Source organism: Canis lupus, chromosome X (assembly GCF_003254725.2).
Source record: "Canis lupus dingo isolate Sandy chromosome X, ASM325472v2, whole genome shotgun sequence".
NCBI classification, from domain to species: Eukaryota; Metazoa; Chordata; class Mammalia; order Carnivora; family Canidae; genus Canis; species Canis lupus.
Window position 1 is genome coordinate 16,909,497 of NC_064281.1, and position 24,224 is coordinate 16,933,720.

Below are 24,224 nucleotides of genomic sequence, written 5' to 3' on the forward strand. Positions count from 1 at the left end.
CCCAATTAGAAATTTGATTTCAGACTCTTTTCAAACGACATCTAAACAAAAGAATATGTTATAAAATATAATCAAGGTAAGTTATATTTTTAAAATAAGCTACCTAGTATTGCAAATCTCAATTGTATTCTTGTACATAAGAGTATTTTGGTAGAAGAAAATATCAAAGTTAGCTTAGAATCCAAATTTTGTCTGCAAAAATAACATTGTTCTATATTGTGTAAGTACTGTGAATTAATGGTCCATGTCATTCCAGAATCTTTCTCCACCAACAGGATAGTAGTAAATACAGAGTTTTTTGCCACCTAACATGGGCATAGGCAGTAGCTTTTCATTGACAGATGTTGTGTGGCTCTCTTAATGTGATGCTGCTTATTAAATGTCCCTGGTTCTTCACTTCTCACTGCCTTTACCTACTCATTGAAGAGTGTCTACCAAAGTGTGTGTGTATATATATATATATATATATATATATATATATATATATATATCACGAGATACACATCCAAGCACATAATCTGCTACAGAGTACGTTTTTTCATCATGTTTTCCCAGGACTCCATCACCCAGTGATAAGCAGTACTATCAATGTAGATCAAGGAATAGCAAATGTATAAATAGTTAAGCAGGAAGAAAAAGAGCTAGGAAGGACTTAAAAACCATTCTCAACTAAATGTGGTGGGACAAACAGGCTGTGAATTGCTACAGGACCTGCAGAAATTATTTACAATTTATAAAGTCTTTTTTTAATTTATGAAGTTTTTGTCAGTCTTTTCCCCAGTTATCCATGTACACAGTGCTATCTCCTGAAGGTAAGCAGTTGTTTATGTCAATGGACTATAGAAACAAAAGTTTGAAGGTATCCACCCCCTACAATCTCCTGTCCCTCTCCACACACAGTTTCTTTCCCCAAAAGTGCTATGATCTTTTACTCACTAAACAGCATATAAAGTCAAGTTGGGGACACCCATCCAAATGGGGTTGTAGTGGGCATAAAAATGTCTTCCTTTTCCATGGCTATGGTGAGAATTTCTCCTTTTCTTACCTTTTATTCTAGATCAGGGATCAGCAAACTGTTTCTATAAGGGGCAGGTAGTAAAAATTTTAAGCTTTCTAGGACCTGTGAGATCTTTGCTGCATATTTTTATTCTTTTTCATTTTTAAACAGCCTTTTAAGAATAAAATAATCATCCCAGCTCACGAACCTAAAAAAAAAAAAAAAAAAAAAAAAAAAAATAGACCATAGGCCAGAATTGCCCTACTGGCCATAGTCTGCCAACCTCTGCTCTAGACTACCAGATATTTAGTATATTAGTCAGCTACTGATACAATGATATATTTAAACCACTCCAAAATTCAGCAGTATATAACAATGAGCTTTATTTTGCCTACTCACAGATCTGTAGATCAACTAGAGCTGCTCTTTCGATTTCTCAGCCTAAAATAATACACATGTGTCCTAATTTTATTTTACCCATAGCTTGTTTTTAAAGGAATTTTGACATAAGAGAATATTCCTTTTTTGGGAAAATGCATCCTTATTTATAAAGGAAAGTTACTAAAGTTGGACGTTTTCTGTATTGGAAAGGAATCATCATGCTGACTGAATTTCTTCTATATTTGCCATCCGATTTCTTTTATTTTTTTCCTTCTGATTTCTTTTAAATGATAAAGTAGCTAACATTTATTAGCATATACTATGTGTCAGGGACTACTTCTGCCCTATAAACATATTAACTTATTTAATCCTTCTACCTATTATTCCCAAACTAAGGCCATTGCCCAAGGTCATTCTTCTAGGACATGGAGGAGTCTGTGAATCAGCAGATTGTACTGCCTCTCAAGATTTCCTTAAGGCTTATGATAATCTTGGCACTTCTCCTGTATAAAATAACAAGATAAATAAAAATAAGAGCCTATCTTCAGATTTTAAGTCTTAAAATTATTTTTTTTTCATAAAACTAACCCTTCTGTGATGCAAGATAAGTTTTCTTATGAATTAGACTTATCATTTTCATAACACCCACATCATGAGATTTGTTTATAAAGCCTTCAAGCTACTTGAACAAAAGAATAACTGTATAATCACCAGCCATTTTTGTTACGCCAACCAATCAGGTCTGCCAAAGGCTGATTATTTTAGATATGCACATGTGTTGAACATTGAAACACATCTGGCTTTAGCCATTTGAATGTAAATGGCTTAAAGAAAATTGCTTCTGTGTTTTTATGACAGTGTATGTTGGAGTTAATTTTCTTTGAGATATAACAGACACAGAGTAAACTATGTAAACGGTGCTAATCTTAAGCATGCAACAGGTAATTTTTTACTGTATAAGTAACATATTCCCCCAACCTTCCTTCTCCTCTTCCTATAACTATCACCCAGATTAAGATATAAAATATTTCCAGTACCCTACAAAGTTCCCTCCTTCTTTTTTCCAGTCTACAGTCCCATACACATCCACCCTCAGATAACCAGTATTTGGTCTCTTATACCTACAAACTATAGTTTGCCTTTTTTTGAATTTGATATAAATAAAATCATACATGTATACTCTTTTGTATCTGGCTTCTTTCACTCAATATATATGGGGTTCATCCATGTTGTTATGTGTAATAGTAGCTTGTCCTTTTTATTGCTGTGTAGTTTTCCACCATATAAACACACTACCATTTATCCATCCTGTTGATGAGCATTTGGCTTGTTTCTAGCTTTGGATATTATGAATAAAGCTCTTATGAATATTCTTATATTTGTCTTTTCATGGACATATGTAATCATTTTTCTTGGGTATGCTGAAAAGTGGAATTGCTGGGTCAAGGGTAGATGTGTGTTTAGCTTTAGTACAGTTTTCCAAACTGATTATGTGGTGTTACATGTTGAAATACCTAATCAAGATCTGTAACATTGCTTAATGGTAGTGCTCTGTTTAATGGTTCAGTTGTAAATAAAGTTTTTACATTACACATGCATACACAGTCGTATTAAAATGCAGTCTTCTGATGAAATAAAATTTTGAGTTTCAGTGTGATTACTAAATTTGGCAAGTATGCTGGGGTATTCCATCTAACATCTCTTCATCCTCTAATTATGTACCTTATTTGAAATTAACCTCTTAAAAATGTGTTTATTTATTGATTCTGGCTGTAATAACATAACAATCACTTTCCTGAGCCCAAGAGGTAAATTCTACAAAACTTTCCTATGTGATCCAGCAGTCAGATAGGGCCCACTTCTGTGTTCTAGAGCCACTATAGAAATGTAAGGGGAGAAACAGCAGGAATCTCTAGGAAGAAGGTGTTCCATTTAGCTGGGATGCAAAACTCCCTACTCTTGCTACATTAAACTTGGGCATCACAAACTGAGAAAAGTTGTGAAATTCTTGTTTTTCCCCTGTCATTCTTTAAAAAAGGCTATTTCAATTATGGCATACTAGATTAAGAGAAGCAAGAAGTGGGCAAAAGTCAGGACCTTGAAGGAAATCCATGCTAGAGAGAAAGTGAAGGCTGTAGGTAGTAGAGCAACCAGGAAGACATGACATGATATAAAAAGTTGTGCTAAACTTAGTGGTAATGGCTACTATCTAAAAATTTAGATTGTCAGCCCCTACTGGAGACCATCTTTATACATAAGTCATTTGGTTTAGCTTTGGTCCTACACTTCTTATAAACTTTCTGTGACTGAAGTCCCAGCCTGTTTTAGAGTTAAGCCCACATAGGTCACTGTGAACCACACGTGAGTTCGTCCTGAGAGAATCATTCTAATGTGTGCTCATTTGAGGACCAGGATCCTTGGGAAACAATGTGGAAGACTAGTTCTATATTCTCTTTCAGGTTTGGCTTACTAGATAGCTTTAATCCAAGCTCTGTCACTGCTGTGAATCTCTCCCCTTTTCCACTTTTTTGCTATGATTGACACAACTTGTATAATTAGAATTTGATAAAAAATCACAAGATTTTTCATAATCACAAGATTATGAAGTTGATAAGTATCAGTTAATTCACTCTGAAAAGCTTGGGAAGGATGAAGATGAAGAACACAACAGAGGATAACACTTAGATGTATATATCAAAGGGATACATTCATGGACATTCAATTAGGAAAACACACAAATCATATCAGAACATATTTCAGGACAGCAACTAACAGAGAAAGACACCTTGGCTCAGGTCAGGCTGAAACTCAGTAAAAGAGTGGCCTCATTCAATTAAATTTGTAATAGTGAGAAAGAGCCTGGGAATTTTCACACACAGTAAGGCCCTCAAATATATTATATGATGGCAAAGGATACTAACATGTCAATGCCAAAAGAAAGTAAGGCACAGCAGAAGTATCAATGAAGTTGAAATAAATGTTAAAGCCAAAGATGATAAACATTCATAGCAGGGAAGAACAATGACCAGTCTCTTTTGAATGTGTTTGTATATATTTCTCCACTAATTACTTAAAAGCAAATGAAGAAACCAAGCTCCCTAGTGAGAAGTAATGACTAGTGCAAGAGAATATTTTCTAAATACGAACACAAGGTTTTACCAACCAAGGAGAAATGTTCCTTAAAGTAGGTAAATAACTCTAGGAAAGAATATAAAATTACACAGAGTTTATATACTTGCTTATTGTTCTTTTCTTTAATTCAAAGGAGATGTCTTTATCTGTCGTATCTATGTATCCTAGATCAGTGATTCTAGATCTCAACCCTGGCTGCATATGAGAATTTTAGGTGAATGGGTGGAAGGGGTGGGCTTTTATTTTATTTTTTTAATGATGCCCAGGCCCCAATGCAGACCAAGTAAATCAAACTGGGGATGAAGCCTCAACAGAATCCAATCCAAGTAATTGTTTACATACAGTCTGCTTTGTTCCTTAAAGGGTTTAAAGTGCTTTATAACCCTCAGGATGAAATTTAGTCTAACACGAATTTACCTTACATGGCTTAGTTACTACCACAATTTAGGCTATATATGGCAGGCATTAAAATTGAGGCTTCAAAGCATTGATTGAACACAATAAGGAATACACAAATGAGTTAGATATTCTTGCTCTTATGAACCTCACAGTCTAGTAGGAAAAGAAAAGTGCTTAATAATCATAATGTAATAGTGAATACAATATGTAGCCATGGAGAGGTACTCATGGAGGCAATTAAAAAGATAAAAGTATCACACATACTTTCAGGGATCAGAGAAAGCTCCATTAAAACAAGTGACTGTTTTGTCCAACCAGCGAAAATTTATTGAGTTTTTACCAAAAGCCAGACACTCTTATGTTAAGATCAACAAAGACAACCAAACCAGTCAATATTTATATGATGGTTAAAGGTATCAAAGCATAAACAACAGGTCTAAATTAGATATTAAGAGAAGCTGTGACCAATATATTTGACATCTATACTTATGGTTTGCTGCCCACACCAGGGTTCTCTGATATGTGATCAAATTCCCACCTAGTTAAAAACATTTTCCAATAGTTTCTTGGATGGCCTAAAATGTTCACCTTTACACTCATTCTTTAGTTTAAAGGCAGGCTTTTTTAAGTAATGGTCTAGGACAAACTATGTGCCAGAAAACATAGATAATCCATCCCTAGATATGCCCCACAAGAAATACTAAAGGTAAAAAAACAAACAAAAAAACAGGTGACCTATAACATAAATCTAAACAAACAAACAAAAAACAGGTGACCTATAACATAAATCTAAAAGGGTAGTTAGTTCTTGACAAGCAGAGAGAGAGGGAAGGGTATTCTAGAATACAGGAAGAGCATAATAAAAAAAGACAAAGTGTGGGGTGGTTTTCCAGAAAGAGTGAGTACTACATTTTAGCCAAGTAGAAAGAAGCAAAGAATATACACGATAGTAATAGAAGAAACAGAAATATAAGATATGATCAGATATGCAGGACTTCTAATACTAAGATTAAGAATCTGAACTTCATTCTGAAATAGGAAGGAGATATTTTTTGAGCAAGGGAAGCCAAAATCAAAAGAGTCCTTTGGGAAAGCAATTTGGACATTGGTCTATAGAATTATTTGGAAGAGAAGGAATTTGGAGGTGGGATGAAAAGCAAGGAAGAGACTATTCAAAAACCTGTGTGACTAATAACTCCAAAAATTAGCTTAATGTCAGTAGTCATGAAAAAGGAACAGTGGATTTGAGAGTAACTATGAAGACAGATTTTATGAAGCAAGGAAATTGCTTACATATGTTTAGGAGAAGGCTGAGGGAGAGATCAAACCATGGGTTTGTGGTTTTAAACCAAATGGATGATACCATTTACAGGGAGTCAGAATAATAATAACACTAGCCAGCACCTATTGAGCATCTATTATATATCAGTCTAAGTGTCTTACTGTATCTTATTTCATCACTTAACAGTCTTTTGATGATTAAACAAACAACAACAAAGAGAAATAGACTCATAAATACACAGAACAAATTAGTGGTTGCTGGGGCAGGGTGGGGGGAATAAGCAACATAGGTGAAGGGGATTAAGAGGTACAAATATCCAGTTATAAAATAAATCACAGAGATGAAAGGTATAGCATAAGGAATATAGTCAATAATATTGCAGTAACTTTGTATGGTGGCATATGGTAACTTAATTTTGTAGTGAGCATATTGTAATTTATGTAATTGTTGAATCGCTATGTTATACACCTGAAACTAATATAATATTATGTGTTAACTATACTTCAATTAAAAATGTAACTAAGTAAGAAAAAAATGTAAGTAAGTAAGTAAATCAATCAATCAATCAATCAATCAATCAAGCAGATAAACTGAAGTGTAGAGAGGTTAAAAATTTGCTCAAGATCACCTAACTAGCAAGTGGTGGGACAGAATGAGATAGGAGATGTATGTAACTAGTATATTCAACAGTCTGAACTCGAGTACAAATAAAAAATGACTTTACTTTTCTTATCCACGGACTTAAAGCATTTGGCCAAGATCTCATTTTCTACCCCTTTTTCACTTTTTCACATGTTAGGCCAATTTTAAGTTTTCCATTCCCTTTCAATTTTAAGAGCAATTCCAGTAACTAACTATAAATTGCTTTAGAATCAAGCCTAAGCTAGTATAAAATCAGAACTGTAATATCAGATCCAAATCAAACCTCTTTTCTTCCTCCAATTCAGACCTGACCCATGGTCCTATAGCAAGGATGGCGATTACTTGATCCATTCCATTACTCTCTGTTAGCTTTTTTCTTTTCTCCCAGACATCATAGATTACTCCAGGAAGTGTCTTGCTTTTGGAAGTCATGAAGTTAGAAGCAAATTACGATCTTTTTTGATAATATATGCCCTAAAATCCTGTGGGACCAATATCAAACTCTCCTAAGAAATACCCACAGAAATATTCTGTGTTATTATAGGCCTATGAGTTTCACAGTTCTGTAAGCATCCACTTGAGAGTGAGTTGCCAATCTCTGTTTTTTTCCCCTAACAGCTCCAGTGTCTTAAGTAGAGTTCTTTCAAAGAAAATCCTGAGATAAGGATTCAAGTGCAAGTAGTATATTTGGAAGGTAATCCCAGGAAACATTGGCAGGGGAGAAGGGAAGTGAGACCAAGAAAGAAAGGAACCCAATATATGATATGTAATTAACAAAGCTACATCACTGGGCAACTGGGGCTGAGGAAACTCAGGAGCTGATATAAAACATCAGCCTCAAAGTTCTACATGAGATGCGAAGGAGTTAAGGTATTTATACACAAGTGCCAGAGAGTCATTGGCTAAGAGCTATTTTCCCAGTATTTTCAGCTTGCCCTGTGCTAAGGCAGAGAAGCTATTTGCAGGTTCAGAAAAACAAAACAAAAGAAAACAAAACATCCAGGTGAAGAGTACCAATATGTGACTGAAAACAAGCCAGAGCACAAGAGAGTGAAAATTCCTGAATACACCTCACTAGTTCAATAATTCACTAAAATCTTTTTTTAAAGATTTTTATTTATTTATTCATGAGACACACACACACACACAGAGAGAGAGAGAGAGAGAGAGAGAGAGAGAGGCAGAGACATAGGCAAAGGGAGAAGCATGCTCCCTGCAGGAAGGCCAATGTGGGACTTGTCCCAGGACTCTGGGATCATGCCCTCAGTCAAAGGCAGACACTCAACCCCTGAACCACCCAGGTGTCCCAACAATTCACTAAAATCTTACAAATTGCTTCCTTTATAGAACATCACTTATAGTAAGCTCTTCTCAAATCATTTAAATTTCTTTATGGGTTGGTTGGGGTAATGAGGATGAGGGTCTACCTCTTGTTAAACCCTGAGAGAATGTCTGGCAGTATCTTGGCCCTGATGTTAGAATGGGGGATATTTAATACCTGCTGTCCTCAGTTTGGGAACTTTAATGGAAATTCAGACAACAGAAATATTTTTCAGCCTCCTATTACAGAGGCTTTACCATATAGGAGAAGTAGTAGGACAAACTGAACAGTGGTCCAAAAGAAGAGAGAACCAAAATATATGTGCAATGAAGTAGCACTGTTTATAATTGTAAAAAGAAAAAAAGGAAAACCTAAGTATCTGCTGTAAGAAACAGGTTAAATAATTATTGTGCCTCTACATATGGTAATTTATCAAGTATGTAATACTTTCAGAAAATGAGTCTGATCTGTGTATACTAACTTGAAAAGGCTGCTAAGTAAAACATCAAACATCACATTACCGAATATAGAATAATCTTAATTATTATATATGCATGTGTATATACACACACTCATGTACATATATATTCATGCTTTGATACACACACACATATATATGAAAATGTAAATATATATTCCATCCCTGCCCCCTCCCACAATCCTTTCCCCCTTCTAATGAGGGTTTTTATGTGTTTGTGTCTTTCAAATCCTGAGTCTTTGTAGTGCTGTCCAGAGATAATGGGAGGAAATACTAACTTAGACTAGCTTAGAGACTCTCATTTGATTCACATTAGGCAGAGTGTGACACTACCCGGGGAAGAAAGAAGTGGGCTGTAGTTTGTAAGAGAGAGAGATGTCATGGTGGCTTTGAGGGAGAGAATTGTTTAAAGAATTTTTGGAAATCTTGCTGTTTGTATATGCGCTGACGGGGATGTTATTCCTTACTCCTCGTTCTCTATTCAAGAGGTTTTAGTGAAAGCACACATTAGAATTCAATGTTTTAGGAAGTTAAATTTGGATTCTTTAAAATATGATATTGCAATGAGATCAGTTTACAGTAGTTGCAGAAAGGCTTTGTCTTATTTGTAGGATATATATTATATACACATTTCATATAATACATATTTCATATATATGAAATGTATATTATATATGAAATGAATGCACTTTTATTACATATTATATTACATATTACATAGGGTTAGGGTTACTGTAATACTTTTTATTTATCACATGTATTTTATATGCATAGAAAATATCTGTAAAAATCATTCAACAAATTGCTGATAGCCAGAAATGGTTATTTCTGGATAATTAGGTTGGGTGGGAATGTTGGAGAAGAATCAAAATTTATACTTTAAAATTATAGTTTCCTCTATACAATGTGAATTTTTCACAAGGTTATATTCCTTTTACAACTAAACAAAAACAGGGCAGCCCCAGTGGCTCAGCGGTTTAGTGCCGCCTGCGGCCTGGGTGTGATCCTGGAGACCCGAGATCGAGTCCCATGTCAGGCTTCCTGCATGGAGCCTGCTTCTCTCTCTCTCTCTCTCTCTTTCTCTCTCTCTCAATAAATAAATCTTTAAAAAATAACAAAAACAGCAACAAAGGAAACAAAAAGCATGATCTATTCTAGAATCAACTGGTAAAGCAGTGGTATGGCTGGGCAATAAGTTCTTGAGATGGGAGGAATGTTTTGAGATGAGACTAAAATGGTAACACGAAAAGAGATTATATACCTTCATCTGCCTCATGGAGAGCTATGAACTTAACCCTGTTGGCAATAGAGGGCCGTTAGAGGACATTTTACCCTGATATGATTTGATCAGAGCTGTGATTTAGAGGGCAAAACTTCCCTTCACAATGATTTTCTAACATCCTTTTATTTACTACCTTTTCCAACTGTTCTTTACTTCTTTCATTTTTGGCTTATTCTAGGTTTTCTTTTTTTAAAGATTTATTTATTTATTCATGAGAGACACAGAGAGAGAGGCAGAGACATAGGCAGAAGGAGAAGCAGGCTCCTCGCAGGGAGCCTGATGTGGGACTCAATCCCAGGACCCTGGGATCACACCCTGAGCTGAAGGTAGACGCTCAACTGCTGAGCCACCCGGGCGTCCCGTATTTCTAGGTTTTCTAAGTAACTATATCATGAACACATTAACTTGGGGAGACCTGAATAAATTATGTGTAGTAAATCCTGTAAAAAAAAACTATATACATGGGCAGCCCCCGTGGCTCAGTGGTTTAGTGTTGCCTTCAGTCCAGGGTGTGATCCTGGAGACCCAGGATCTAGTCCCATGTCAGGCTCCCTGCATGGAACCTGCTCCTCCCTCTGCCTGTGTCTCTGCCTCTCTCTCTCTCTGTGTGTGTCTCTCATGAATGAATAAATAAATAAAATCTTTTAAAAAATATATACATAATTATTATTATGATTATTATTTTATTATGTCATCCAGCCTTAATTCATGTCTTATGTATTCGAATCACTGTTTTCTGATTTATTTCAAGGTTGCCAATTATATATTCTTTTTTCAGTATCTCTCAGATCACTCTTTCATTACAATAAAAGTTGACTAGAAGTGTGGGGATGGGTGAAATAGGTGAAGGGAATAAAGAAGTTCAAATTTCCAACTGTTAAATAAGTAAGTCACAGGATGTAAAGTACAGCATAGGGAATATAGTCAGTAATATTGTAATAAAGTTATATGGTGGCAAGGTAACCAGACTTACTGTGGTCATGGTTTCATAATGTATATAAATGCTGAATCACTATGTTGTACCCCTAAAACTAACATAATATTGTATCTCAGCTATACTTCAATAAAAATCTTTTTTTAGTTGTCTGGAGTTTTAAATAATATATCCACCACCATTTATTTATTCTTTTTAAAAAAAGATTTATTTATGAGAGAGAAAGAGAGAGAGAGAGAGAGGCAGAGACATAGGCAGAGGGAGAAGCAGGCTCCATGGAAGGATCTCGATGCGGAACTTGATCCCAGGACTCCAGGATCACACCCTGAGCTGAAAGCAGATGCTTAACTGCTGAGCCACCCAGATGCCCCTTTACTTATTCTTTCAAAGTCTGTGCATGCCCTCCCTTTCTGCTTTGTGTACTGCTATTTGCAAAATCTAATTATGGTTTGTTATCATTGTCTTTTATCAAACAAATTTGGCAAAGGGAGAAGGGATGCACAAATACCAAAAAGTGCCCTCTGATATGTGCTTTTAGAGGCTTGTGCCAGGAGAAAGAGGGGATTCAGAGCAAGAGCAGACTTGTGACTAGAAAGAAGTAAAGTAACTGAAAGGCCTATGTAATGTCAATATGTATTTTCTAATCAGGTAAACTTTCGCAAGTCTTCCATGACCTTCCAAAGCTCAGAGAAAAGAGAATATTTAGCATTAATAAATCAAATTTCTAGCAGACAGCAAAAAGTAGCCATGTACCTGAGGCAAAAGGAAGAAAGCCAAAGGAGAGGTAGTCCAATCTGTTTTGTTTTGAAACATTGAATAGATCCCATTTTTGCTAACAAGAAGGGGAGACCATTTAATAAAGACATTAATCAAACTCCCACTCTTTTTTAAAAAAAAAACTCCCACTTTTTTAAAAGAAAGATCTGCATAAGCTAAGACTTGAGCTATTTAAGAAGCTGTTTTCTCCCCTCTTGAAGGGCTTAATGGGAATTCATTTCACCTTCAATTAAATCCAACCTCAGTGCTTACTGCAGACCAGAGGCTTATCCTAGATAATAATTCAGGGAAGCAAACAAATTTGCTGGATTCTCCTATTAAGAAATCTTATTCTATATTAGTCTCTTGGAGAAATCATAGGTAGAATACTTCCAGAGAAATATAAATGACGACACTTTGGTCCTCATTTACCTTTCTGGGCATGGTGAGCCAGAGATTTCTTGCTGCTTTTTTTCTGTTGGTTGTGCAAATGTGTTCTATGAGCCTGTTTTAAAGCTAGCAAAGGCTTTTCTATTCAGATTTGCCTGTCATGAAATCTGTTTATGCTCATTTCAACCTTCTTAAAAATCGTTTTAGAATTGTCACTGATATTTTATACATTGCTCATGGATATCCATTTCATCTTCAAATGAAATCATCCAGCTTAACTTTTTAGGGGCACAAAATTTGAATAAGGAGAAGCTAGTATTTAAAACAAAACTGAACAGAACAAAAGCATTACTTTGTGACTCATGAGGTTGTGGAGGGGGGCGTTTATGGGTATGGTATCTTCTGGAAGGCTAGAGATTACAAAACGGAAAGTTTAAAAACAAATGTAAGAAAAGAAAATTTTTAAGACTTCCATTTCAGGCTGTAGGTCAGATTATAGAGCATGAATTAGCCTCTCTACTGACACATTAAAGTGCTGGATAAAATAGAAAGGGCATCATCATTGTGTGCTCAAATAAAAGCAGAGAATTAAAGAAGCTCCCTCTGCCCAAAAAAGAGTTAAACCAAAATGGGGGGGGGGGAGAAGAAATAGATAAGTGGGAAGGAGAGTGCCAAAGTGGCATTCAACCAAGTCTTGGGTCTTTGCCAAGCCTTGCAAATTTTGAGCTTCTTCCTTTCACAACTGCACAAGGTGTGGAAGACAGAACCAGTGTCATTCTAAGTGGAGTTTGCAGTTAGTCGTCCCCCACATATAAATGGTCTCCAAAGGACCACATCCACCACAACTATGGGAGAAAAGTGAATGGAAAATCAAACCCCACTACAGAAGGAGACAGAAAACTTGCTTCTATTGATAAGCAAGTTGACCCTGCTACTAGATGACAGTAACATGAAATATCTCTGAGAATTCACAATCATAAGAAAGTCCTCTCTAGCGTTTACAGTTTAAATTCATACTACTTATATGGTCCAAAAACCTCAAGTGGAAAATTAAATTTAACATAATCCAGGTTTTGTACCACTCCCAGCAGACTGCAAAAACAAATAGAAAGACCTTGATTTCAATTCAGACTTTGAAGAACTAGTAAAAATAACATTCTAAGGAAAATGATTATTTCAGAGTTAAAAATCACAAAATTTATCAGAAATAAAGCACCATGAGTAAGAACCAGAAAAACTAACAGGCAATAGAAACAGACATATAAAACCTGAGATATTAGAATTATCATAGAAACATAGAAGATACTTATGTTTATAAAAATAAAATAATAGGGTGAAAGCAGATATGAAAATAGTCAACTAGCACTTCTAGAAAGGAAAAATATGATCTGGATTTCTTGTAACTTTTCATTTTAAATAATTATATATTCACAGGGCATTGCAAAGGCAGTACAGAGAGGTCCCACATACCCTTCACCCAATTTCACTTAATGGTACATCTTACATAACTATAGTACAATGTCAAAATCAGGAGATTGACCTTGGTATAAATTGTGCATATAGTTCTATGTCATTTTATCAAATTGATAGATTCTGTAACCACCACAGCAATCAAGATTCAGAACTATTCCATTACTACAAATATCTCCCTTTATACTTATAGCTACCCCCTAAACCTCTACCATCTCTAACCCCTGGAAACCACTTAATCTGTTTTCTTTCTCTATAATATGGTCACTTCAAGAATGTCATAAAAATGGAATCATATAGTATGTGACCTTTTGAGTGTGGTTTTTTCCAGTTAGTATAATGCCCTTGAGATTCATCCAGGTTGTTGTGTACATCAATAGCTTGTTCCTTTTTATTGCTGAGTAGCATTCAATAGCATGGATGTACCACAGTTAGTTAAACCATTCAATAACTGCAGGACAATTCTGTAGTTTCCTGGTTTTGACTATTGCAAATAAGCTTCCATGAACAATCATGTACACATTTGTGTGTGTGTGTGTGTGTGTGTGCATGTGGAGATACAGGTTTTCATTCTTCTAGTGTAAATGTGCAGGAATGTGATTGCTGGGTCACATGGAACAAGTTTGCTTAGTTTTTTAAAGAAACTGCAAACTGTTGTCTAGAATGGCTGGCCACACCATTTTATATACCCATATTTTCCCATATCTTCACCAATATTCGGTGTTGTCAACTATTTTGTCATGAAAATGAAAAATAAGCATTTATTTTAGGTTTATTTGCAAACAAATATTATCTTCAATGTCTGTTCAAGTGTGATCAATACCCATGGGAAGCAGCACAACATCAAGATGAAATGGGAAGGTCACAGATTCTAGAGGTAGAAAATCCAAGTTCAAATCCCAACTGTGCCAATTAGCAGTAACTGAGTAATCTTAACCTAGTGAATCCACATCTTCTTCTCATCTATGAATTCAGTAAGTTTTCTCTATGCTCATCATAGGGAAATTTGAATACCTTATCTAACATTTTACAACATTGTCATGAGGCAAGAATTATAGTTTCCATTTTACAGGGAGATCTCTGACTTCTTTATTGAAACAATAACCTCCCTTACACTCCACATTTCCTTTCCCCTATTTTCCTTCTTCATTGCTCTCTATGGCAAAACTCATCATCTGATATATTTATCAACTTGCATTTTAAATTGGAGTATAATTGAGATACATTATATTAGTTTCAGATGTATAACATGATTTGACATTTGTATACATTGCAAAATTATCACCACATTGTCTATTTACCATCTGTCACCATACAAATTTACATTTTTTCTTCAATTGAGAACTTTTAAAATATAGCAACTTTCAAGTTTGCAATACAACATTACTGACTTTAATCCTCATGCCATACATTACATCCTCATAACTTAATTTTTAACTGGAAGTTTGTACCTTTTAATCCCCTTCACCTATTTCACCCACTCCTGAACCTTCCTCCCCTCTGGTGACTACTCATCTGTTTTTCATATCTATAAGTTTTATTGTTTTGTTTGTTCATATGTTTTGCTTTTTAGATTCCAGATACAAGAACAATCATACAGTATTTTTCTTCCTCTGTCTGATTTATTTCACTTAGTAAAATGCCCTTCAGTTTGCGCTATTGTAAATGGCAAGATTTCATCTATTTTTATAGCTTAGTAATATTCAATTGTGTATATATCCATTCCATATATATATTATATATATATATAATATATATATATATATATATAACATCTTCTTTATCCATTCATCCATCAAAGAACATTTAGGTTGTTTTCTTATCTTGGTTATTGTAAATAATGCTGCAATGAACATGGGGGTGCATCTTTTCAAATCAGCATCCTCATTTTCTTCAAATAAATACCCAGAAGTAGAATTTTGGATCATATGGTAGTTCTGGTTTTAATTTTTTGACGAATGGCTTTACCAATTTACATTCCCACCAACAGTGCACAAGGCTTTCCTTTTTTCCACATCCTCACTGACATTTGCTATCTCTTCTCTTTTTGATAAAAGCCATTCTAACAGGTGATAGCTCATTGTGGTTTTGATTTGCACTTTCCTGATAATTAGTGATGTTGAGCTTACTTATTCATCTGTATGTCTTCTTTGGAAAAATGTCTATTCAGATCCTCTGTCCATTTATTAATCTGATTGATTTGTTGTTATTGAATTGTATGAATTCTTTATATATTTTAGATATTAACATTTTATTAGGTATGATTTGCCAATTTCTTCATCCATTCAGGAGGTTGCCATTTTTTTTTTTAAGAAAGAAGTACAAATGTTTCAAAAAGATGGGAGGGCACAAAGACCAGGCTTCAAGGATGAGGCTTTAGATTTAGGGGCATGTGATATATACAAAAGTTGGAAAAATTCAGCATCTAAACAGCCACTGCTCTCCTGTGGCCTGGGTGCTCTTCCTTCAGGGCCTCAGAGTCCTGCAGCATCCCACCTGCGGCCCACCCTGGCTTGGCACCCAGACTGCAGAAGGCAGGAGATGCCATGTTCATCTAGGGCCATACCTAGTAGGTTGCCTTTTAATTTTGTTGATGGTTTCCTTCACTATGCAGAAGCTTTTCAGTTTTATGTAGTTCCATTTGTTCATTTTTGCTTTTGTTGCCATTACTTCTGGAGTCAGATCCAAAAGGATATCATCAACACTAATATTGACAAGCTTAACACCTATGTTTTTTTCTAAGAGTTTTATGGTTTCTGGTATAAAGTCTTTAAGACATTTTGAGCTATTTTTTGTGTATGGTGTAAGATAGTGGTCCATCCATTCTTTTCATTTCTTCTTTTGTATATGGCTGTCTAGTTTTCTCAATGCCATTTATTAAAGAGACTGTCCTTTTCCCACTGTATATTCTTGCCTCTTTGGTCATAAATTAATTCATCATATATGAATGGGATTACTTATGACCTCTCTATTCTGTTCCATTGACTACATGTCTGTATTTATGCCAATACCATACTGTTTTAATTACTATAGCTTTGTAATATGGTTTGAAATCAGGGAATGTGATGTCTCCAGCTTTGCTCTTCTTTCTCAGGATTGCTTTGCCTATTTGAGATCTTTTGTGGTTCCATATAAATTTTAGGATAGTTTGTTCTATTTTTGTGAAAAATGTCATTGGACTTTTGATAATAATTGAATTGAATCTGCGGATTGCTTTGGGTAATATGAACATCTTAACAGTATCAATTCTTCCAATCAATGGGAATGGAATATCTTTACATTTATCTATGTTATCCTCCATTTCTTTCATCAGTGTCTAATAGTTTTCAGTGTACAGGTCTTTCACCTCCTTAGCTGTATTTATTCTTAGGTATTTTATTCTTTTTGATGCAGTTGTAAAAGGGATCATTTTCTCAATTTCTCTTTCTGATAGTTAATTGCTAGCGTATTAAAATGCAATAGATTTTATATATTGATTTTGTATCCTGTAACTTTCTGAATTCATTTTTTAGTTCTAATGGTTTTCGGTAGAGTCTTTAGGGTTTTCTATATATAGTACCCTGTCATCTGCAAATGATGACAGTTTTACTTCTTTCTTTTCAATGTGGTTGCCTTTTATCTCTTTTTCTAGCTCTGGCTAGGACTTCCAATACTATATTAAATAAAAGTGGTAAGAATGACCATACTTAGTCGTGTCCTGATCTGAAGGAAAAAGTTTTTAGATTTTTTACCATTGCTCAAGATGTTAGCTATGCGCTTGTCATACATGGTCTTTATTATGTGAAGGTACTTTCTCTCTATACCCACTTAGTGGAGAGTTTTTATCACAAATTGAGTTGCATTTTGTCAGATGCATTTTTCTGCATCTCTTTCTTGAGATCATAGGATTTTTAGCCTTCATTTTTTTTGTTTTTTTTATTTATTTTTATTTATTTTTATTTTTTTATTTATGATAGTCAGAGAGAGAGAGAGAGAGAGAGAGAGAGAGAGAGGCAGAGACACAGGCAGAGGGAGAAGCAGGCTCCATGCACTGGGAGCCCGACATGGGATTCGATCCCGGGTCTCCAGGATCGCGCCCCGGGCCAAAGGCAGGCGCTAAACCGCTGCACCACCCAGGGATCCCTAGCCTTCATTTTTTTAAAGTGGTGTATCATATTCATTGATTTTTGGATGTTGAACCATTCTTGCATCACTGGACTAAATCCCACTTGATCATGACACATGATCATTTTGAAGTATTGTTGAATTCAGTTTCTGATATTTTGTTGATGATTTTTGTATCCACATTCACCAGGGATGCAGACTTGCAATTTTCTTTTATTGTGGTGCCTTTGTCTGGTTTTGGTATCAGAGCAATGCTGACCTTGTAAAATGAGCTCAGAAGAATCCCCTCCTCTTCAATTTGTACATGTTTAATAAATAACCCTGAAAATATAGTAGTTATTTAATAAATAACCCTGAAAATATAGTATCATGACCTATAAGTTTAGGTTTAAATAATACTAAACTTAAAGTGTCATATTCTCCTCAGGATTCCTGAGTCTCCCTTTGACTACCATGTCAGCCTGTAGTCTGGGATGAATCAGGATCTAAATGCAGAGCCAGATGTCTACAACCACAGAAACCTGAATTTATTCTTTTATAGGAATCTCTTTTAGAGATAAGAAATCTGTATTACAAGTATGTTCTGAAGGAGAGGAAAGTAGAGGGAGAGAGAAACTTGCTTAATGAAGCCAAGAACAGAGTTAAACAGGCATCAATAATCAAACACTGTTCAGTTTTGTGAGTGGTACTCTGATTGGTGAGGCAATAAATAATATCTAGTCCTGATCTTCAAAAAGTGTATAACCTAATTCAGAAAATAAGAACTAATAAATATTTTATGGGGAATTAAATAATTCCCTATTACATGCATAAAACTATAAATCAAAAATATAAGAAAATTCCCAGTATAGCATATGATTATTAACCAGCTGCATATAATTCAGTAATTCCAGAGGATCTCCCAAAGATGGAGTAATTCTTTTTTTATTGAAGTATAATTGACATGTTATATTAGTTTCAGGTTTACAACCTAGAGATTCAAGAATTCTATATATCACTCAATGCTTACCACAGTGATTCACCATACAACATTATTACAGTATTATTGATTATATTTCCTATGCTGTACTTTTCCTAAAAAATGGAATGATTCTTGTGACGTACTGCAGAGGGCTGTAGATTAGGGGACTTTGTTGACTCCTTCAGGTACACAAAAATTATCCAAAGGGGATGCAGCCATGGATAGTTTTAAAGAAATCAATATCTAGACCTTCAACTCTCCTGTGTATTCTGTATTCCTTCCTAAAATTGGTCTGACCAAGAATGTGCTCGCCATCATTCTGCTTTTCCTTTCCTATTTTTGCTATTAGGCTCATACTTCTCCCTTTTATAAAAATAAGCCTGTTTCTCAACCATCCTGAACCTTACTACTGAGTGCCCTGGGTGGGGAAACTTCCTTGGTGCCCAACAAGGGGACAATTTGAAATACTAATTTCATTGTTGTAAAGTGCATGGTTCTAATGAGAGGATAAGATACTTTGCCAAGTTGCAACTTCCAATTCTCTTTCTTCAGCAAAATTGAAAAAAGTACTTAAGTTGTTGGTTGACAGATCATGAAAAGTAGCTTTTAATAATAAAGCACATGTGATTTTTGACACAGAACTCAGAAGACATTCAAAGAATTGAGTGGCATTGCTATACTAAGGTCCTCCCTTTCTCATCTCCTGCATGTGCACAAGCTTGCTTAATACTTACATATATAACATGTAAAACTGGAAAATAAATGATGCTGACTCTTGTCTCATTCTAGCAATAAGTTGCAGTCATCCTTAACATATAATTAAATGAAAAAGACCCATTCTCATCATTAAGAGATGCATTTTCATTGAAACTTTGCATTTTATATTTGATGATTATAAAATTTTGTTAACATATTTATATTTTTTTTCTGGGTATTTACTAATATTTGCAAGTCAGGTTGTTTGGGAATTCTCAAACTCCATAAGAATAATAAGGCTCTCTCACACTCCTGCCACAAACATACTTATTATGGTTGCATTTTAAAGTTCTTTTAAATTTTTTAATGACTAAGAATGGAGATTATTGTTGAAAAGCTTCAATGTATCAATTAAAATTGTCACCAAAGCAATGGTTATAAAGGCTCATCATGCTCTGTGGGGCAAGTATGTGGGTTAACACATGGCACTGGCAAGAGTTAGACATCAGCCAAGGTTTGTAGCCATCTGAAATATTTTCTTTTGTTGTAATTCAGTTTTCCTTAGTCAGTGCCTCATTTCCAGTTTGTTTTGTCTTATAAGTCAGAACTTATTCTCAATCCTATATCAGCTATAGTTTCAATAAAAAGTATGCCAAGACATATCATATTTTGGCTCTAATTAACTTGGGTCCCATGAAGTGCCCTGGTAAATGGATGGAATGACAGAGGTGTCAGGGAATGTACAGACTTGAGGTAGGCTGGTTGGTAACACACAGAGCCACCAAGACAGGCTTATCTAGGCCAGACAGTGACTGCAATTTAATTAGAAAAACAGTAGGGAGTGGCATAAGCATCAATCAAGAATCAAATTTAGACATGAGTGATCAGATCCCCTGTGCTGAGCACAAATCAGAGACATTTAGGGGCTATCCTAAATAGGCAAGGAAACATAATTAAGAGGAGAATCATTCCTTCAAAACAGGGAAGGCCTCAAATTCTGTGGAGGACAAGGTGGGGCCTAAGTAAATAAATATGTTACTATTATAAGGCAAAATATGCTGACTGTCTTAAGAAAAGTTGAGCCAAGTTTTCATAAGGATTTATATATTTTTTTGGTGAAGTCAGAAAAGGGCTTTTCCAAGATGGAACCTTGAGATGGACAAGATGGTTAGGCCTTAACATTTCTGTTTTTAAGGAAAGTTCTGCAATACATTTCTTTTGTGCCCATAATCCTTCACCACTAATATTGTACTTAGAAGCCTGGTAGGAGATCATGGTTTGAGAAGAAATGCTCAGAGAAAAATTTTTCATGACAAAGGTGGTGGAAGCACATTAAGATCTGGAATTTCCAGTTGTCCAATGTTTGGGTAGGCTGTGTAATAGTATAACTATCCTCCAATATTCCTAAGCCTTAAGCTAAAGAGTGATATAGGCAAAAACTTTCATTCATAATTGTTTTGGGGAATCAGGAAAAGGGTTAGTGGTCCATTTTAGGGTTAGCAAAGAGGGAAGAGACCTAGCATTGGAAATGAGACATAAGAGTACAGAGCTGTGCTATACAATACATTAACTACTAGATACATCTGGATATTGAACACTGGAATCATAGCTGGTAACACATGTTGAAATAATATTTGGATATATTGGATTTTAAAGATATAATATTAAATTTATTTGTTTAATTTTGCTTTTCTTAATGTAGCTATAAGAAAATTAAAAATTATCTATGTGGCTTTCATTATATTTTTAAAAATTTTTTTTAAGATTTTATTTATTTATTCATAGAGATGCAGAGAGAGAGAGAGAGAGGCAGAGACACAGGCAGAGGGAGAAGCAGGCTCCATGCAGAGAGCCTGATGTGGGACTCGATCCCGGGTCTCCAGGATCATGCCCTGGGCTGCAGGCAGCGCTAAACCACTGTGCCACCAGGGCTGCCCTTTCATTATATTTTTAATGGACAGTATTAAACAGAGAATGCAGAGAAATGTAGGTATTAGAGAAGAGATGACTAGAAGAAATCTATGCTTACTTAAGAATTCCTAAAGATACTGGGAAATGCTAAGTCTCCCACAATATGGGATATGAACTCAAGTAATTTTGTTTGTTAAATTGACACGACCCTCCCAAAGTTGAAGAAATATGGGACTGCACAGTTAAGGGATTATGTAAATAAAAAATTTTAATCCAATGATTTATTCATATTTTAATAAATGATATAATTTAAAATTTGCTAATGAAAGTTGGAAATAATTTCAGTATTTAAAAAATACCTATATATTCTCATAAATCAAAATAACTATAAAGATGTTTCCATTTCTCTCTTTATAAACACTGAAATTATCCCCTCACAGTTATTCACAACATAACATCTCTGGTAGGAGAGAAAAAACAAGAGGTAGTCAATAAAACAGCTTGATAGGTAGAGTTGATCCTGACCTTTCCCCTCCCTGACTAAAGCAGGAGGTCCTAGAAGAAACAGCATGGTAGAGTCAGCCCTTAGTTCTATAGAAAATAATAAATATTATAACTGTTGCTTATGTCTCTTCTTCCTCTCACCTGGATTACAGTGGTGAGTAGTGGGACTGTTAAAAACAGTGCCATTATTATCTGGGAAAACTCTGAAAAAGAGGTTGTACAATGATGTTTTAGTGTATTTTCCCCAAAAAGTAGCACTGGTTTTTGTATGTAGATATGAAGAAAAGGGTTATAGAGCCAATATTGGAAATCATCTATTATGTAAATCCCCCAGAAAAGTTAAAAGAAATGAGTGTAGAATAGTGGGATTTTAAGTATATTGCAAAAGGCCACTACTACTTGCAATTAATCTATGTGAAAAACTATGTCTGAATTCAGATATAGTTTCAGATTCAGTTGGCCCACCTTCAGTACTTCAGATAGAACCCTTTATAGGCTGGACAACAAGTTGATACTTAGACAAACATCCAGTGTAGATTCTAAGACAACCAACTTGTACTGCTTGGAAATTCTTATATCTAACCTTACAGAAAGGTAGAAGAAATGATGTATTTCATTTCCTTTGAGCTGTTAGAATGAAAAATATGTTCAATAAACATAAAAATATGTTTCAATAAAAAGAAGTTACTGGAAAATGTGTTCAATACTACAATTAGAGTTCAGAATGCATAGCCCATTTTCTATTATGGGATTATGAGAAAGGTCCTACTAACATCATAAATCTCTCTATCCCTTCTTCTTGTTTCCTTTTCTCTGATACTCTTATTTCTTTTTTAAAAATATTATTTATTTATTTATTCACGGGAGACAGAGGGGTAGAGAGAGAGAGAGGCAGAGACACAGAGAGAGAGAGAGAGAGGCAGAGACACAGGCAGAGGGAGAAGCAGGCTGCATGCAGGGAGCCTGATGTGGCACTGGATCCCAGAACTCCAGGACCACGCCCTGGGCCAAAGGCAGGCACTAAACCGCTGAGCCATCCAGGGATCCCCAATACTCTTATTTCTTCATCAACTTCTCTCTCCTACTCCTCCCAGAAATATTCTTTCATAACCCTCAGTCATCCTGGAATATTTTCCTCTTATTTGGCAACGAGTAACCATGACACCTATTAACTGTCTTTTTTAAAGATTTTATTTATTTATTTGAGGGGGGGGGAGAGGGAGTAAGGGTTGGAGTAGAGGGAGAGGAACAAGCTGACTCTGCACTGAGCTCAGAGCCTGATGCAGAGCTTGATCTCAGGATGCTGAGATTATGACCTGAACTGAAATCAAGAGTTAGGAGCTCAAAACAGACTGTGCCATCCAGGCCCCCCAACACCTGTTAACTATCTTTATTACAATGATGTGTGTGTGTGAACTATTTAACACCATTGTTTAATATTTTTCCAAAAAAGTGACTGTAGCATCCAGTTTGGGTTGCCTCTCTGGGAGACCTGCTCCCTTCTTCCTTTCAAATAATACAGGACTACATGGCTCCTCCATGTGGTGCTTCAGTATTTCAGGGAAGGCTGGCTCCATCACTAGCCTTAGTGGGTGGCTCCTAAAGTGAGCAAGCTGATCATAGTGATTCTACCGTCAACTGATCCTGGTCAGTGACTGGACAGTGAGATGTGAAAGGAAATCTTGTCTTCTGGTCAGTTGTAGGGGGATAAATCTAGGAAATGCTTCTTAACAAGAAATAAGAAACATATAAGCACTTTTTTTCTTCCTCTGAACTTAGGTATACAAAAAGGTGATGATGGAGCTACTGGAGCCATTCTACAACCATGAGGGGAGCTACAGTCCAGAAAATAAAGAACAAGAGTTCATGATAAAATAAATCATTGAACAATTGAAATAATAAACTGTGGGGCATCCTATCTCTGGACATTTTGTTTTATGACATAATAAATACCCTGTGCTTAAATAATTTTGAGTTGGGTTTTCTGTTACTTGCAGCCAAAATCATCCTAATGGATGTGACAATGTAGTATGTAACTTTGAAAACTGATGCTGTTTAAATCATTTTATCTGTTCTTGTATGCCATAATAATATTAATAGTTCTTGTTTTCTTCCAGTTTACAAATGGCCTTAAGAAAATTTCCAAGTTTGGGTTTAAAATGGATAATCCAATGAATAAATAAAATTTTAGACTTTTAAGGTATAGAAAACAAACTTTTCTCTTTCTTTCTTTGTCTCTCTCATCAGAAGATTTATTATTCATTTTCTCTGTCCAAACTTCTTTTCCATTTTCCTCACTCTACAGGATTTTAGGTCCATTCTCCTGACTGCTTCATTCTCCTGATCTACTTGCATGGACCCCTGATAGCTGCACCAAATATAGGCTGACAAATATGAGTAGTTGTAATAGGAGGAGCAGCTGCTGCAGATGCTTTCCAGAAAACAAAGAATCAGGGTTGACTATTGGGAAAATGGAAGGGATAGTAAAGCGTGACTCAGTCAAGGTTATAGGTAACATCTGAGTTGTATCTATGAGGATGTCATTTATGTTAATAAAGTATGTAAATATTCAGAGGCTAATATT

The 24,224-nt window shown here is 35.4% G+C and overlaps 1 long non-coding RNA gene across 1 annotated transcript in view; it reads left to right on the plus strand.

The window, feature by feature from the left end:
- LOC112654070 (uncharacterized) overlaps nucleotides 1-23,574 on the plus strand; it is a 42,227-nt gene extending 18,653 nt beyond the window's left edge. Inside the window, exon 3 of the long non-coding RNA XR_003132705.2 lies at nucleotides 23,420-23,574. This is a non-coding gene — a long non-coding RNA (uncharacterized LOC112654070). The remainder of the gene's footprint in view (nucleotides 1-23,419) is intronic.
- The last annotated feature ends 650 nt before the right edge of the window (nucleotides 23,575-24,224 follow it).